Raw genomic sequence first — 19768 nt, 5'->3', positions numbered from 1 at the left:
TAAAAATGGTATGACCTCACATCGATAGTCTATACACAGTGACTACAGACCTTCTTTTGAGCTGCAGAACTGGAAGGATCAGTCTGGAAAAGCAAATATTATGTTCCATCATAAATAAAAAAAAACATGAGAAAAAAGAACTTCTTTTATCCTAGGTAACATATTTGCCTTATATTGTTAAACATTTACTTACTCAAGGTGAATCCAGACCTGAACTGATCTATCTGAATGCATGCCGTGTGAACATATGCCAAAATAATATCAAGTTTCTTAATCAATACAGCTCACTGCATGTTATTGCACCAGATCTCTGTATCACTTCCATATTTTCATGCTCATTAAAAATAGGATGAAGAAAGGGAAACCCTGCCTAAAGGCCAACAAAAATTCCGCTTCTCTCATAAATCATTTGTTTGTTATTAGTTAATGATTCTTGAAGTCCAACAGCACAATCTGTAGCAAAATGTTTGACCTTCACAACACAGCTGCTTTTACCCACTGTAGCGCTCATTAGTGGCCATCTAATCTCATTAAGGAATGCTGGGATACCATGGCTCAGTGACAAAGCAACAGCTTCTGAGCGGAGAGGAGGAGGAGAAGCAGGTGGGATTGTGGGTACTATGGCCAAAGTGTGTCTTCTCTTTGATCTTAATGGAAGGTGATTCAGAGTTTCCCTGATCTGACCTCATATCCCATCAGCAATCCATTATGGGAAATTAATTATGCTTGATATAATTAATTTTAATCGTTGAGAAATAAAGCACTTTTTGAAAGTGAAAAAGAACAACTCATTTTATAATTTACAGTGAAAAACGTAAATTGACATTCCTACAATTCCCTGCGTGACACTTCACATTTGATGTATTTTTGTTGAAATAACTGTTTTTTTCTAATCAGTTATGTACATTAGTTTTATGTATGTTGTTAAATGAATGTTTATTGCATTTTTAAAAAATCATGTGTTACAATGATGATGTTTAATGTTTGTGTGAATGACATGTGCAGCTTCTATAAATTAGCCTAGTATCAACTTTCTTGTGGAAGAGCTGCTTGTGATGAGCTTGATCATGTGACTCTCATCACTGCTGTGATTGTTGATTGTCACTGTATAGTACAAAATAGATATTAATACTTCAATAGGTTGGTAAATTAACATTATATCAGTTAATGAAATATGGTTTATTACTATTAATTTCAAATTAAGTCTGTAAAACCTAAAATGTTGCTCCCGTATTTTATACGGTAATTTACTGGCAACCACAGCTGTACATTTTTACCGTGGGATTAGCATCTTTCTAATGTTCAATACATTCCCTGAAAGCTTTCCCTGCTAAAAAATCCAGCATTAACCAGCATGGATTCCATGCTAGTCCAGGCTGGTTTATGCTGTTTAGTGCTGATATATTGTGCAGGTATAGTGCTGGTCTAGCTGGTGGGCCAGTATATTCATGCTGTTCTATAGCAAAACGGAGTTGGCGAAGCTGGTTCACCAGCATGGTCTTGCGGGGTGGAGCGTGAGCAGGCCAGCTGTCTGTATACAAGCAGTGTTTTGGGGACAAGCATTGTTTTTTTTGCTTGCATATTTCTACCTGTAACATTAATGATGTAAAGGAAAAACAAAATAAGGTTAAAATATATGATTTATTGAATTATATGATTATAACTTTGGAATTTCTTTTGCTCCCTCTGCTGAAAGTTTAACTGATTTTTTGTATTGTTTTAGTTATGATTACATTATGAATAAACGTCACAGGTATACTGGTAAAATGTTTCAAAGCATCAAAGGAATTGTCTCCTGTTTCAAAAGATCTGTACACAAATCCATGCAAATCAAAAACATTGGGAGATATGAAAACCAAGAAAAATGCCTAATAAAAGCATAATCAATTTTTTTTTTCAATAACAGGGATTATGAGAAGAGGTCTTTCAATGTGACAGTAAATAACAGCTTGATAATGAAAGTTAAAAACTGAAAGTTGCTGTTTTTAAAGACTCAAACTTATTTGGGAACTCACATGTGTCAAAATCCAGCTGTCAGTCACTGATTTCAAAAAAGTGCACAAAGGATGTCATTGCAGTCAGGAACATGAAATATTGTCATCAATAGTGATAGCATGCACTTTCAACAATTGCTGAAAGAGAATTAATGTAACCATACTAAATTATCAAGTGCCCATGCAATGATGCAACTAAAGGGCTTCAACAACCTTTGTACGGCACCATATGAAAGAAATAAAGCCAACTGGTTTGTAATAAGTGAATATGTTAATGCTGTTTTTTGAGTGGTTTAATAATCATCTGGTGAGAATTTTATTGTGGTTTAATTATCATCTGGTGAGAATTTTATTTGCAGTTGATTTCACCTAAGGATGTGTGGCTATAAATCAGTTGTTGTGTTTCTTCTAATTTCTTCAGTTATTGTTGTTCCTCTTATCTTCAGTGATTCTGCTTGATAACCGCAGGTTTATGCTTTTGTGGTATACTTTACTCTCTATAGATTGGGACCATATGAAAACTGAGCAGTGTTTGTTTAACACTGAGGATTTTTACTGTCTATATATGTAACCAACATGTGTTTTTCTTCATTAAGTAATTTATTAAAATTAGTATGGAAAATTAACACACACTAAGGAACATGATATGTAACACATATTCAAGTTGTGTTGCGATCTCGCTGGGATCATGTCAGCACCCAAAAGACAACGTACGCTGGTCCACCAGCAACCAGTATTCCATACTGAGACCATTGTGCAAAACATACCTTTTGCTATGGTGACCAGCCTTGCTGGATTTTTCAGCAGGGTTCTCATCTATATATATTGCGGATATGTTCTCACATTAAACAGCAGGATGACGTTGTTTTATTTCTTTCACAGAGCAAATGCATTCACCTTTGGGCGTCTTTTGGCATCATAATTTACTATTTCCTTTGTATTCAATTTCTCTGGCAGCCATATTGTAAATTAGCTTGCTTATGTAACCTCATAACTACTTTAATGGGTGCATCTCCTTAATTCCGCATTGATATTATTCATGTTCTCTCTTATTCGATCCCGTTGTGAATCCTAATCTAGCAATTCATCTCAACTGGCTGAGCCCCATTTTCTGTGCTCATATGCATTTACTGTCATTCCTTATTTAAATAATCACTTGCATGTCAGAACGCATTATGGTTCTGTCAAAGGAAGAAAAAAAAAACCTTTGGCGTGCCTGTTGGGTGACAAATATTAAACCATAGATCAATGTTTAACAATTTAGAATATACCAAATGAGAATGTCAGCAGTTGTGTTATTATTGACCTTTGGCAAAATCATAATTATTTAACATCTCAAAATCAGGAGAAAGTCATTATCATTATTGTTTTTTTGAAAAATAGGCCAAAAAACCCTCTCAGGAGAATATTGCTCTGGTAACGTACAGTATTGTAAATTGTCCTTGTCAGGCTTGTCTCCTCTAATTCAAAGGTGAAGAGTGTGATTTATGTGCTTTAGTGGTGGCAAACTGAAGTTATAAAAATACTAATTGAAGTTGGAGTAGCACACTACTACTCTTACTATTTCAGCCTAAAAATATATATAGAAAACAATGAGGAGGTAGATGGCATTGGATCTGCCCTTTTAAAAGTTTTAAATTACATTTTAGTGACTACAGACGCTGGCAACACTATGGCTTTTAACTATAGGATTCTTTTATCTCGCCTAGGACTTTCTTTCGGAATCATAGGTACGGTACTAAAATGGTTCCAGTCTTTCCTGTCAAATAGAAGTTTTGTATATTTATATTTATAGTAATGAAGTCCACTCATCCTCGGCGTCCCACCTCAATTGTGGTGTACCCCAGGGATCCATCTTGGCACCACTATTATTTTCATTATTCATGGAACCCATGGGGTCAATTTTTAATAGATTTGGTGTGCCGTACCACTGTTACGCAGACGACACCCAAATCTACATACATATAAAACTTTTATTTTTTCAAGATTTTATAAATGTTTTTTATAATGCTGTTTTTTAATGTATGAGTAATAAGGTGGTAAACATAACTTGATGATACTTTAATATTTTTCCCTACAATGTAAACAGCACACACACACACACACACACACACATCTACGGTAGTTACTTATTAGAAACATATATTTTTTAATAAAAATTAAAAATTAAATTACAAATTTGCGTTTTTTATATGGGTGTGTGTAATTTAAATTGTAGAGCAATATGTTCAAGTACGCCAAGTTGTTTACCACAGACCTTATTTCACTCATAAATTGTAAAACTCCCATTATAAAAACTCATTGGAAAATCTTGAGGAGGAAACAGTAGCTAATTGACGTCATCGGGTTTTGACGTCATCCTTGCACCACTCCATTTGCTAGTATACAATTTCAAATTCAGCTATTGATTTCTAAACAAAATATTCAAACATGTCTTTAATTGTTTGATCAAACTGGTTGTCTCACCTCCAGACTCACGCTATTGGTTTGGAAGTCAACCAATGAATGTGTTTTTGTTTTCTCTGCATGTTAGACTAACTAGAATAGGACATATTTGATCAATAGTTCTTACTACAATGAGTTTTCTACCCTCAACTGGATTCTACTATTCATTCTATCAGTAACCCATACTGGTTCCTTTTATCTGCAATAGACAACATTATGGATGTTAGATAGCATGGGTAATGTTTTTCCCCCCAGAGCCTTTCATGAGCGAGAGAGCAGAACAACAGCTCTCCTCATTGCATCCCACAAGCCTCACTCAGGCTGCAAGACCATCTTGAGAAGGGTCCTTGGCCTCTGATATTTACCTGAGGGATCGAAACCTTATCATGTGTTGCTGAGTTAGCGCTCTCTAGCCGCTGGGGAAAGCTCACAGGTGAGTCTGATTAGCTCTCAGTGGAGGAGAGGTCAAGGTAAGGCAGATCACGTTACCTTTATGAGGGAAAGAACATCAAGAAGAGTTTGCTCTATGGCAAATGTGAGTCGCTGTCAGTTAATGAGGGCGTATTAGTCAGATGCCAAGAGCAGTCCTGTGTTATGTAGTTTTTTTTTGTGGAAAAGAACCAGCATTACCTGCCCTTGTTCTAATTGGTCAAGGTGTGTCACGGTAATCCAGTTAACCCTGTAACCCAGCAGTTAGTCCTAAACTTCATTCAACTCTAAAAGATCACAATGAGGCAATAAAGCGGGCTTCAACCCCCTCTATAATCCAATTAGAGCACTCTCTCAAGACCCAAAACAGAGGTTCACCCTTTCTGAATGCAAAAGTTACTTTGTGAACACATTGGCTTAAGGAAAGGCTTCTTGTGATAAACGCAGTGAAAAAAAAGGCTTGATCTTGAGCAACACAGGGGTGTTGTGCTGACCCACGTCTTCATGTTGGTACTTATTATAACAGAAACACAAAGCCTTTTTATATAATAGGACCAGACTATTTAGAAATCCACATATCCAAGGGCAACCCCAGCATTTATTTAAGTTTATTTTTTAACAAGGTGCCTGATCATTTCAATCTGACCTTAAAAGTTCTTATAACAAAACAAAAATAATTTAATTTTAAGAGAGGGTAAATTGCCAGAGAGAGGGTGGAATATGGTCATTAAAAAAATACATACTGAAAAGTAACTATTATAAAATTGACCATTGTTCCTTGTGAAGCATAGATTGTTGTAATTTCACATGACTTTGGAATGTAAAGGTTACAGTACTATCCTGAAATTAGACATCCTTGATGGAGTATGCGGCTGAAAAATGGAGACACAGCTCATGGTTTCTGTGTCTGTTCCTTAGTTGTCATGGTTTCTAATTAGGTTCTCGTTTGTATTTATAGTTACCGATTATGTTCCTAACCTGTCACATTTTAGTTTTTCTCGTTGATTAATTTTTCTTTGTTGTCTTCATTACCTTCTTTTTTTGTTGTTAATTATAATAAAGACTTTTGCACATAGATCATCACTGAAGTTTTAAAGCCCTCCTTTTTATTTGCCCGGCAAGTTGCCAGTCGGTAGTTTTCATTAAACCATTATTGATTAAATGAGATGAGATTATTATAAGAATATGTGCTGGTATCAAGTCCATAATATTAATTAAAAGGATTTTCCGTGACTCTCTTTGCAAATTACATTGTCAATAGATATCAACAAGTGAGTGAATCAATGAATCATTCGTTCAACCAGTTTTGCTCGAAACACTGATTCATTCAGGGATTAAGCCTTAATTAGTGAGTCATTGAATCGATCACTCAACCGATGCTTTCAAAACACTGTCGTTTGAACAAACTCTGTACAGTTTGTTGCTCAAGGTTGATTCTGTTTTGGCTTCATTTGGAATCTATGGAACTATTTTCACTGTTGGAGAAAAATAGGCAAAATAATGGAAGTATTTAAAGCTACTTTTATATTTAAGTTCTTATTTTGTTCAAGAAGAGTACATGCCAATAACTATAAAGATAACCATATCGATAACTATATTAGCGTCCACATGAACGCATGTTAATATTCTATTTATTATATGTGCATGCCACAGTTTTGGTCTGCCACTTTAAATGCTCAAGCTCTTTAAAGCAGGATGGATTCTGATTGGCTGTCAATGCTATCATTGTTCATCAGCTGGGAAAAATCATTTTGAAAGTGAGTCCGACTATATCATTCGTCTGTACCGTTATAATTTTAGTTGTGGTGTGGACTTAAACGATTTTTAAAACTACATCTTCTTATTATCGTTATAGTTATCATCCTTGGTGTGATTTTATACACAATGAATTATAGTAGAACATAAAAAAAGCATTTTTAGATTTATGATCAAAGGTCAGCTTGTATGGAGACGGAGACCTGGACTCAATTCAACTCATTCACCCTCATTGCACGAGAAGGTGATCAAACAATGAAATTTAATCAGATCAGCTCTGCAGCCAAGCGCACATAAAAGCATTTCACCAATATTTCAGTAAAAGTTCAGTCCTATGAATATTAAAACAGCATATTATCATTTTAATATTTAATATAAATCCACCTTAATAATGCAGAATGAATATTAGACTTTTTTGTGCATGATGGATCTTCTCTTTTTGTGTTCTGCACTGCTCTGAATTACATGTAAGCATAAGATGAGGCATCATTCTCTAAAGGGTTTTATTCTGACAGCCCTCCTTAAGGCTGCGAACTATGATTATTTCATAGCATGTAAAGTAGCCTAGGCAATACTTTTTTTTTCTTTCTTTCTTTCTTTCTTTTGGCTGTTCTGTATTGTAATTGCACAGTATCAATATATCAGCTGTTGTTATTAATAAGAGCTTTTAATGTTGAATGTTGCAATTTTCACAAAACAAAGGTTGCAATTATCTCCGTTTCATCTCTTCAAAGATTAATATTTTGTTTTTCCACTGTCATACTGACATGAGGCCAAATTAATCTGGTGTTTTGTAATTATTTTTCTTTTGGAAATTCTAGTTAAGATGGATCGTCTGTTTTCAAGATAACGCACCATGGGCCTGTTATAACAGAGGAAACGAGCCTAAGAACAGTTAAAGTAATTTTAAGGAAACGGCTCAGTCGCACAAACTTCCACACATTCAAATTAACACCTTGCAGATGAGCAATGATGTCATTGGAGGGGAAATAATAAGGTCATTTTCATGTTCCTCAGAGCTGTTCCTGCTGAGTGCCAAACGTCAACTTATTGCTGGAAGAAAATGGGATACTTTGACACACCAAAACATGTGCGGATGATAAAAGTGTGTCTTTCATTTTCAGGGATCGCCTGCAAGGGGTAAGAGATTTGAAGCACTCTTTTTGATGTAGAGAAAAATCATCTAAGAATCACACCTGTCCATAAAATGTTGTTTTTCATATGGTTGCTCTGGTCAGACAGCACTGGTACATTATGAAACTTGTGATGCTGGCATTACAATATTAGCTTAATATGCACACAGTATTTTATACCCAGATTTAATTCATTTCAGGCCTAATTACAGTGTGATATACACCTGGCACTTCCACAGGCACTACCACATTCCAGTTTTTTTAATGCTTTGGCTCAAGCATCAAAGCTGCTGGTTTTGATGGTATTTGGCACCAGGAAATTTTGGCCGCTGCATAAATAAGATTAGAATGTGGCACATTAAAAAGTACTGCTCTTGATCTCAGTACAACAGGATATTCAGGTTTTTTTTCTTTGTCAAAGAAGCATAAAACATGAGGAGTTTCAGTGTGCACCTGCCCCCTTTTTCCTCAAACAATCTATTAAAAACACCAGTTTTCCTTTAAACGTACAGAAATGTGTGAATAATGAGAATATCACACTGTTCTGTCTGAATGAGTGTTTTCGAATCCAAGTCTGTGAATGATCAATAGTATTACGAGCTTAAAGTAACTGTGATGTGCCATGATAACAGTAAATGCTAACACTTTTCACGCCAACTTGAGAAAAGTCCAACACGAGGTTCAGGTTCAGCAACTGCTGCCAAAAGACCAGATGCAAAACGCAATGAAAGTCTTTCATTACGTGTGATTGCTGAAATAAAGCAGACAAGTGAATGAGAGACCAGCCAACAAAAACTCCAATTGATCCATATGTTCATTGTTCTAGTTCACTTGTGACTTTGTTATAAAGGAATATTTATTTAAACTGCTTTTCATTGCAATGTTTTAAATTTGGTTATATAAATTAGGGTGCATTCTAGTTTTCCGTAGTAGTAGTCTATGTATGGTTTAATGTGTTCACCCAGTTGTTCATTCAAAACCCTTACGATAAATGATATTCACGTAGTGTGTGTGTATATATATATATATACAGTATATAATGTCTGTACAGCTGTATTTATTTGATCGAGAATACAGTAAAAAGAGTAATAAATTTGAAAATAAACACACACACGCGCGCACACGCACACACGCACAAGGATAAATCAAATTTCCTTGTATGTCTCAACATGCACAGAGAAAAGTTCCGCAATGAGAATGGCAGAGAGAAAAATCTTGAGATTGTTAATCATGGGACAGTCTTAAAGTTTGACATGTACTGGCAAGACATGCATTCACCCAAGTCTTCAGATCTCCTCAAATTCGGTTCAGCCTACGGATTCACTCTCACACTATGGGGTATCCCTTTTTTGATGCAGCGGCTTTACGATAGGCATAACTCTATAGCTGCCAATGGAATAAATGGCTTAAGTTTCTGCATTGTGAAGAAGTCTAAACAGAATCCAGCTTCACTCATGACATGTGTTTAAATGTGCTGACAGATTGCTTATGATACTAGTGCAAGATCATCTGAATTCCAATCAAACCACATCAATCAAACAACTCTGGTTAGGCCGCATGCACGGCAAACTTGCTTCACAAGTCCTAGCATGATTCGCTGACATCTGTCAGGCTTTGGTGTGGACATCAAAGATCAAATTACACTGGCTGGCATGAGACATGTTGATAACTCTAATCTCAGTAAAGATCCAATCCAAATTGTTCCCTTTTAAAATGGCCCTGTTGATTAGTTCTGCAATGAAATCCATTTCTTGGCCCCATGCCTATTTCAAGATGTTTATTTCCCAAGTGGTACTTGGCTGTTCAGGACTCGTTCTGGACTCCATTTAAGGAGCCCTAATACACCGCTTGCATCATTTCCAAGACAACTGATTTCAAAGGTGTTTATGGGTTCTTTTCTTATCTTTAGCAAACACGACTGCACTACAATAAATTCAACTTTCTAGTTCAGTGGCTGTGATGGCAGACCAAGAGCAAGTCATAGTTTATAAGGCTTACAATGAAGTTAATTGATCTTTAATCAAATTAATCTGAAAATCTACAGATGTGAAGTGTAAAAAACCACACAGTATCTAAAACTAAGCTGTTTACTAAATTCAGATGGTCTGGTAGAGCACACTTTCAGCGTTTTAAGAGGCATTCATGTGTTGGGACTCCATACAGCCTCAGTAAAGTATGCCAGATCATGCTGGTCTGCTGCATCCTCTATTACCAAATCTAGTACTCTAAGCGGAGCAACAAGATTGATAATCGTACCTTGCAAATTATGTTCAGCACAACGCATTTGGGTAATTTGCATTGTGGTCAATTCCTTTAGTGGATTTGGTGCAAATAAATGACACCATCAGTCGTTGCAATCCATTCTTAGTGAATTACCCATCGTCTTCAGACTTTGTGTTCGTCCATTTGTTTTGTTGCTGCCATCAGCTAAACCTGATCCATTGAATCCATCAGTAGGTGACACTTAGACACTCGCAAACAGATCAAGGTGTGTAAGCGGAGTCTGCTAGGACAGCTAACATTAATTGCCTGTTGTAAAGATGAAGTTGTTAAAGACAACACAACCCTTTTTGTGCATTTCCGGACAAAATTACCTCATTTATTTTATTGATAGTTCTAAGGGATCAATAAACCAAAGCCAGGGTTTATTCTTGGCTCCAATAAGATTGACTGAAGAATTACCTCTATTGGAAGGTTCCACAGAAGAAAAGTCAAATATTATTTAGTGCCGGAAACCTCCAAAGGCACACAGACACATGTGGACTTGTGGGCTGTGATGTGGTTTTACCCATTTTAGACAATAGAAAAAACTGATCTCAAAGTCAATTGACCACTTCTGAAGAGTTGGAATGCAGTGTTCCATCAAGAGGAAAGCTTTGCTGTTTTTTTTCCTTACCTTCTTCATCTGGTTTCCTTTCCCCTCAGTAAAGCCATCACTTTCTTGTAGGATAGTAATTTCTCTAGACAGCACAATTTCCACACTAGTCCAGGTGGTTGAATAAAAAGTTCCAGCTTCTAAAGACAAAGGTAAAACATATACATACGTCATTTCAATTCAATGACATACTTTTTATTGATTGGTACGTGATTCATTTAATGTAATGTTCACAACAATACCTCACATTGACTCGAAAGACAGCAGATTGGGGAAAGTAGTCCATTTAACATTTTAAGATCCCTCCAAAAACAAAATAGGCACTGCTAAAATCTTGTCGTTTTTACAGATGTGGTTGTAATAATTCTGTAAAAAATACAGTAAAAATGTAAGCGCAAATGCAATTCACAGAGCAACTTTAAAACTGTAAAAACAGAAACAAAAAACAGCTATGTTCTACTAGCAAGGCCATGCTGCTAAAATCTGTTTTGTATTCTTTTTACATATACTGACTTCGATTATAATGAATCTGCTGGAAAAGAGGGATGAACATGATGAATCAAAGTTCGTCACAAGTAGCTTTTCAATAAGCTGAGGTAAATACTGCTATACAGTATAAGGTGCACACAGTGTTATGTACACAAACTCAAAACACCATCATGGGACTATAATGAAGAAATAATATTATAGACACTATAATCATTTGTAATGAAATTAAATAAAAACTATTTTTAAATGTATTAATTTAATGAAATAAATGTATATAAATTGATTTACATTTTCTTTAAAACATATTTATTTTAATATTATAATTTTGAACACAGTTTATTTTGAATATCTGTGAATGGAGAAAAAAACCCGGTCCAGAGCCGATTCTAACAATTTCATTGGTCATGTCAATCACAGTGTAGATTGCCTATACATAGCTATTGTACTAACAAATACCCCTAACCTTGATGTTATCATTGGTAGCACATCCTAATATTTCTGTTTTATCATGATTGAATCCATCCATAATGTTTCTGAACGTTTTTTTTTTTTTTGGCAGGTGACTGCGTTTAACTTGTTTTCGGGAGGAAAATACACTCATGAAAAAGTAAATTGCTTTGTTGTTTCAAACGTTATCCAAAGACAAAAAGTTGAAATCATGCTCTGCACGATCTTCTATTTTCTGTAAACGAAGCAAGCGGCTGTTGCATGATGGTTTCAGGTATTATGGTGAAATGTTCCACCCATCTGTCTGTCGATTCTGTGTTCCATCAGGTGAGATTTCATTCTACCTTCAAGTTGCACATAGTTATTACATCAAAGTGCCTGCATGGAGTGTTGCAATAATCCACGCGGAGGCAAGCCAAGCGTCAGGTATTGAGGAGACGAGGGCTGTGGAAGAGGGGTCAAGACCTTCCACTGCCGCCTGGATCATGAAAGAAAGGTTTGTGCCCAGAATAAAAGACAGGGAATTTCTGGTTCCCACATCTGAACAGCTTGAAACAAAGGGGAAATGCAATTCTGTGATGCTATCAGATTGATTTATATGAATGCACACAGGATTTCCTGTCATGCTACATGAAAATATCGATATACCCGGTACATAAAACATTGTTAGACTTTGAGTTTATTGCATGTTCTTTTGACTCTATATGAATATCATACTCTTGAATCTTTTTTTCTCCTTGGAAACAGGAAGATTTTTTTCAAAGATCAAATTGGATGTTACCCTAGTTTTCCATCTTCCCTGAGGGTTTTGGAACCACTTCTATTTACTACAGTTCTCCTGCAAAACTGTGCCATCTATCATTCCTGTAATCCCAGGCTTTCCTATTAATTAGTGAAGCTAGGAAATATGCCGAATGAGGTACAGGCGGGCCATGCTGTCAGCGTTGTATCTGTAAGCTAACAAAACTGCAGAGTGGATGTAGAGTAGAAGGGAAGCGAAAAGGCTGTCAAGAGCAATATCAGGCTGCTATTGTGCTGAATACAAGATGCTTTACATTGAGTAATTTACATGACTCAATTGGTAAGATCTCATCGCATTATAGGCCTAGTCCTTCACGTCTATTGCGATCTCAAAATTCCGGCCAGTTAATAATACCTAGAATATCAAAATCGACTGCTGGTGGTTGATCCTTTTCCTATTTAGCACCAAAACTTTGGAACAGTCTTCCTACCATTATCCGGGAAGCAGACACACTCTGTCAGTTCAAAGCTAGATTAAAGACACATCTCTTTGACCTAGCATTCACATAACACATTATAGACTTCTATAATTTAATGTTAGGCTGCATAGATTAGGTCAGCCGGAACTGGGAACACCTTCCATAAATCCTGATGTACTCGTTCCATCAAGAAGAATGGCATCTACGCTAATTTTAGTGTCTTTGTTTATCCTGAGGTTTTCCCGCAGCCTGCCGGATCCAGATCTGACGAAGGACCTTCGCCTGGACCCGAGGACAACGCAGTGCTGAAGTGCCAACTAGTCTCTCCCCTGTGAAGGATCCCTTTACCACTCTACAGATAAAGCGTTGTCGGGATAATTTCGGTTTTGCGTATCTACCCCGAAGTAATACAATTCTGTATAATTTTTTTTTAATGCCAGACAAGTAGTTTGTTAAGGCTTGGTTTGTATGGAATTACAAACCTGTGCACATATATTCAAATGCGCATAACTATAGAATTAATTCTTAATGCGCACGTGAGCGCCATCAGCGTTTCTTACAGGTTCGCGTTTAAAGTCTGTGTAGAGAGAACGGTGTCATCTTAGCGGTCTCTAACTAATGATCGTTGCGACGGAAGTGAATCCATCAAAACTAACTTTAGCTGGAAAATATCTTTATTCAAAAAACGCTATGAAGCCAAAACAATCTCTGTTACCTTAAATTATCCGTTTATCTCTGTAAAGCCGCTTTGAAACAATCTACATTGTTAAAAGCGCTATATAAATGAAGATGACTTGATTTGACATGAGTACCAGAATGTGGAAAACAACCAGGCCTTGACATTAACACCCACCAAATGCGGGTGTATTTCAGCAGTGGTGTGAATTTTATATATAATACATACATTCTTCAATTGTAGTCTTTTAAAAAGGCATCTGAAATAATAAACCAAGTGCAGAGTAGTTACGCGCTCTCATCTCTCCGACAGCGAGTTAAGCCCGCCTCCCCACACTCACTCATTTCATTTGCTCTGGATGAATATTGTTGGTGTTACAGGGCTTGAATCTCGACGTGGGATTGCGCGTAATGCGCATCATTTTACTCATTCCCGCAGATTTCGTGCTCACAAGTGCGCGCACATAAAGCCACCTCTCAGTTTTTTCACTGCTTATTGCGCTTACACAGTCAAATACACACAAAATAATGTCAAAATGCCAGTCTTGGCGAGTATTCACATAAACACAGTCAGTTACAGTATGTTTTAAGTGAACATCACAGTTGAGAAAGAAAACGCATATAATAGTATAATGGATCCGTGTGTCATGTCTTAAAGTGACAGCAGCATAATAGGGTACCTACTGCTAGATTATGAGATCATAAAAAAAATGTCTATATGGCAGTTTTTCCCCATGGTATCAATGTCAAAACTTCTAAAAGTCTAATAACAGGGAATATGGAGAGTGAGATCTATTCAGCTGGTCCTGTGATCCATAAAATGTTTTGGTTTTTTTTGCAGTATTTATTATAAATTAGTTATCCGTCCACATAATTGTTGTGCCCTCGTAATCTTGTAATCAAAATAACTCCCCCTTTCTCTTGCAGTGACATCGCTTCTCTGATGACGTGTTTACTAGCGCGAGAGTGGGACAACCTGTCACTCACATGAGGTCAATAGCAAACCACAACCAACCAATCGATACCCGTTGGACAAAATCAAGTTCCGCCGTACATTATTTCTAGCTTAAGTAGCCATTTCACTCAGATGCTCATCACAATAGGGAAGAAAAGGCTATCACAACTTCTGTTTCATGCTGACTTTTATTACTCTACTGATATGACTGGATTCTTCATCACATGCGAGATTACATTTAAACATGGCCTATTAATTATTCATAATTTATGTGCAAACCATTTAAAGCACATAGGTCAAAATTACTGAGCACACATTTAGCAAACTAAAGGACTTCTTTAAGTGAGTTCAGCATTCTATGAGACCACCCATATGATGAAATACTGTGAGGGGAAAAAGAAATTGGACTGTAGATCACCTGAAAGGGGGATGGATAGACTACTTGTTGTTGCCTTCCTTTGACTGTGTTGCATTTGCGGTCAGGCTAACAGCAATACCTCTGATGACCTCCAGCTTGAATGTATTGATCTGTAAGTAAAGTCTCAGTTGAGTGATTGCACCTCCAATGCCAAGCTGCCTTTTCTGTTCCTTGTGCTGTTGCCGAAACCAAAACATCCATCTCACTCAAGCTAGCTTGTTCTGATTGCCTCTATCAGCACAAATAGTCATACAACATTCACCCATTTATTTGAACTAGCCATTTAAAAGTTTTATTTAAAAGTTTAGCCCACCAACTGTGTTTTGAATTATATTGATGGGTTGGTGACATGTATTTACCAAAATGTGGCGCAAAAAAGCAGCCTCCATTTTCAACGCAATATTTCTATATTCTATAATATTTCTTATGGAACACAGAGTTGTTTTATGGGATCAAAATAAGGGTGTTTAAAAACAGTTGAATTTATTCGAGAATGAATATTTAAAGGTGCTATGTGTAGTTTTTCTACTAAACTACTAACTTTTTATTACCTGTGTGTGAAGGGGTTGTAATCTCACAATAAAATGATCCACTCGGCGGGTTTTGCTATTACCCCTGAAAGCAAGTATTCTTATTTCTATGTGAAGGGTCGGATTTGCCCCGAAATCCAGTGACGTGACTGAGACATGCATGCGCGCTCCCGAGCCTCGTCTACTGACTTTGCACTCAACAGTGACAACACTGCAACTTTATGACATGGAGTCTGCTAATACTAAGAAACGACCAGCACAACACAGACTCCAACACAAACTCCACATAATAATAAAAAACTAAAAAAAGTTTTATCTGCTGAAGCTCGTCAGGCCAAACATGATTCGGATCAACTTCGGATGAAAACACGGATCAACATCGGCAGGGCTTTTGAATCATGGAGAAACCCCCGCTTTGTTTTGGGTATAAAAACAGACCCGGAGTTGGCTTTCATCCTATTGGACAGGTAAGCTAACATAACTACAAACAAAGCATGTAAAATATATTTTGATTTTGTATTTTAGATTTTTTTTAGTAAACGTATTGGTTGCAATCTGAAACATCACCGCTATATGCTGCTGAAAACTACACATAGCCCCTTTAAGACAATCAATACATTTATTTAAATGCATATATTAGTTTCATAAATGTTTATTGTATTAATCCTCTCTTACTGTAACAAAAATGTAGCATTTAAAGGTTGTGTAGGTAAGAATTGTCTAAAGAACTTTTTTTCAAATTGGCTTAAACTGTCTTTATACATAATTAAAATGTAAGTACTTTGAAAAAGAGAGTATAAAAATTGAGTGACTATAGTGTATTTAATCTTCAAAAAACACAGCTCATTAATTCCATTCGGGACGAAACAAGTGATTGGCTTGCGCGACTGTCACTCTCCGTCGCCATGACTACCGCCGCTATAGAGCTGGTAAGTCCCGCCCCCTCCGTAAAACCCCGCTGGACCTCAAAGTTGAAAAACCGTCAATGCAAGTGAATGGGAGAAAATAATTATTTTCTGGTCCCGTTCGAATTGTGCCATGAATGTGAACATATGTTGTCTGTGAATTTTTTATATAATCTTTCATGTTACAAGTTTGACAGTATATGGTATGATTCGTCGGCTAGCAGTTGTGGAAAAGACATAACGAGAAAGACTACATGTCGCCTATGTGACGTCACCGCATAAAGTTGACTTACCAGTGGTTTTCGCCAACCTCAACGATTTTGTCTTCTCCCTGAAAGAAGGCGGTGAAGTGCACCAAAGACACAGCCATGTCTAGCGGGATCCGTGAGCTAGAGCCGTGAGCTAGTGGTGTTGACGTTTCAAACGCGTCGACAGCAGCGAAGAGTTGTAGTCCACAAAGTGCTCTCACACAAAGTCTACCCGTATCAAACTTCTACCCGCTAACTTGTAGCATTCTTCACACGAAAGATTATATAAAAAATTCACAGACAACATATGTTCACATTCATGGCACAATTCGAACGGGACCAGAAAATAATTATTTTCTCCCATTCACTTGCATTGACGGTTTTTCAACTTTGAGGTCCAGCGGGGTTTTACGGAGGGGGCGGGACTTACCAGCTCTATTACTGGCTCTGCCGGCGTGCGCGCAGTCGCGCACCCGTTTTTAGGTGGGAGTGAATGGAATTAATGAGCTGTGTTTATTGAAGATTAAATACACTAGAGTCACTCAGTTTTTTATACTCTCTATTTCAGAGTACTTGCATTTTAATTATGTATTGGTATATAAAGACAGTTTAAACAAATTTGAATAAAAGTTTTTTTAGACAATTCTGACCTACCCTACCTTTAAGTACAACTAACTAGGCTGCCTAGCTTAGGTTCCCTAAGCTAACAGGAAATGATTAGTCATAAGCAAACATTCTTCCAGTTAGAGCTGCATAATCAATCGTTAAAAGATCGCAATCTTGATTCAATAACCCATGCGATCTCAATCCTAAATTACAATGATTCGCCTGTGTCTATTAAACCTTTGACTAATCATACCGGAACCTTCAGATATGCATTTGCGCTGTCGCTAACCCAGAGAAAGCAGTTCATAGGTATAAAACAGCTTCAAAGTCTTTTCAACCACGGCACACGGTATTGTTATTTCCGTGTAGCTCGGATATAAACTGATGTCTATAGAAGCGATCACCTTTTGAAAGTAACTTCGGGCTTTAAATAACTATCTTTACAAGTTACCTGAAAACGCAAACTTTTAAAAAACAGGTTTCAAAGTGAACGTTTTTGAAAATGTTCTCAGTGTAAACAACAAAAACTCGATTCTCTGAAGATGATGACGATGCATGTTGTTACGTGATCATTCTATAGTGTTTCATCGCCATCTAATGACCTGGCAGCAGAATACAGGGTTTTTAGTTGTTTTTCCCAGATCATGTAAATGGGGATCGTTTTTACAATTGTGTCGTCTGTACGCGGAAAACTCAAAGGAAAAACTTCTCAGTTTTAAGCATATCATTGTTGTGTAAACGTCCCCTTAATTATCATGGACTTTTAGTTTGTTTTCATTCATTCTCATGTGTTCCTTTCTTTTCCTGCCACTCCTTTGTTTCCATGGTCACGTCATTATGAGTTTCTTTGGTTCAGCTGTGTTCTATTAATCATCTTGTTTGAGTCACTTAAGTTCTGTCTTCACAGTCTGTCATTGTTCGGTCACGTTTACGTTGCTCCCATCTGTTTGCCTGTTCTGAGGATTATTGATATCAAACTCGTGTTGGAACCTTATTCTTTATCTTTGCCTGTTTACCTGCAACAACCAGTGACAGTTAAACATTCTTGAGAACATTCAAAATGAACATTCCTATAATGTTTGCAAAATAATTTTTGAATGTTAGTCCAGTTTATTAAATGTTATTAATTGATATTCAAAAATATAACGTGTTCATAACTTAACAGTATAGCTAAACATTCTTTGAACATATTTTTTTTTGTTGGCTGAGTAGGCCCATACTGTTCTTTATGTTCAGTAGAATGTTGATGTGATTCAAATCAGTCTGAAGCTGATCCAGATGAACTTTTATAAACAATAATGAGTGGAATGTTCAAAGCGGCATGTTTTGTTTAAAAGTTCTGTACCAAGGTTCATTTGTAAGTTGCTTTGGATAAAAGCGTCTGCTAAATGATTAAATGTAAATGTAAGGTAAACACGCTTTCCCCCGTACAAATCCTGTCTCTTGATTCCAGTAATTGCCTAGCAACAGACGCTCATTTGAGGAGTGCATGACCGAGTTCCTTGTTGTGATGCTCCATGCCGAGTGACACCATGCATGAGTAAATCAAATTATGTTTCCCAGTAAGCGTTCTCGCAACCACAACCAAATGATATCATCTGCATATTTCAGCTATGCCTCATGCCACATCCATAATGTTATGACTAAACTTTTGATGTCATCCCCGTGGAATTAGCTGCAGGAAATGCCAAAAAAAGTGACTCTTTCATCAGATTTCTGAAGACATACCCCTCACTTGTTTCCCTTAAACTCAGTAGGTTTGCCAGCGCTTGTTAAGGAAAATCATGAACTCCTGCTGTTTTAAAACTGATGAAAGCTGCCCTGTCTCTCGCAGAGCTGATTTACAAAAACATTGAGAGAATAAATTGATGTCTGCATTTTTACACATTCTTGCTCAAGGTACATTCCAATTGTCCGATATATAGCCTAAATATTCGTATATTTGATAAATAAAAATGTATTGTATATAGTAGGCTATATATACCCTACACTACAAAACTTTTGGCCCTCTAGCGTTTAAAAAACAAAACTGCATGCATTTAGCTGAAGGACTGTTTTGTTTTGCTTTGCGTGACTGCAAATTAATTTTACCCTTCACAATAGGCTACATAATGCTTTACAATGAACTCTGTAAGATAGCAATATGACAATTTATTTGTTCAATAAAATATCTTACTCACCTTTTGAGTAATAAAAACGCCATCCCCGCGTCGCTTTTACAACATTTCCAGTTCTCCGAAAAGCCAAGCCTGTTCTCATTTTATTATTACGAGCTCTGTCGTGTTCTATTTTTGCCAGCAGACTCTCCTCTGTTCCGCGTTTTGTTTCGAGATTTAACGTGTAGCCTACAATGTCAAACTTTCTCGCTCGTTGACAACAAACCTATGCCAGTCCCAGTCCCACACCATAAACGCATCAAAGAAGATCGTAGCAACTTTTCTTTATTTACGGTCCGGATATGACGAGACATGCACGGGTGAGTGATGATACGTAGCTATGCAATTTCTAGTGATTTTTTTTTTTGCTAGGTCTAAATATAAACGCGTATGGCTTGCCATAATGTAAATCAGGTTTAAACAAAAACACGTTTCGGAAGAATTTATTATATTCACACATTATTTAAATTTGGTTAATAAAAAATAAA

General features: G+C 36.8%; 1 long non-coding RNA gene across 1 annotated transcript; it reads right to left on the bottom strand.

Moving 5' to 3' along the window:
- Window positions 1-1000: 1000 nt before the first annotated feature.
- Window positions 1001-19560, bottom strand: LOC307009595. Its single transcript, XR_013800068.1, has 4 exons — window positions 19305-19560; window positions 10874-10997; window positions 10653-10771; window positions 1001-1104 (listed from the first exon to the last, which is right to left on the bottom strand). It is a non-coding gene; the product is annotated as an uncharacterized lncRNA (long non-coding RNA).
- Window positions 19561-19768: the final 208 nt, after the last annotated feature.

Source organism: Phoxinus phoxinus (genome assembly GCF_949152265.1).
Source record: "Phoxinus phoxinus genome assembly, chromosome: 13".
Classification (NCBI taxonomy): Eukaryota; Metazoa; Chordata; class Actinopteri; order Cypriniformes; family Leuciscidae; genus Phoxinus; species Phoxinus phoxinus.
This window is presented reverse-complemented; position numbering and strand designations above follow the sequence as displayed.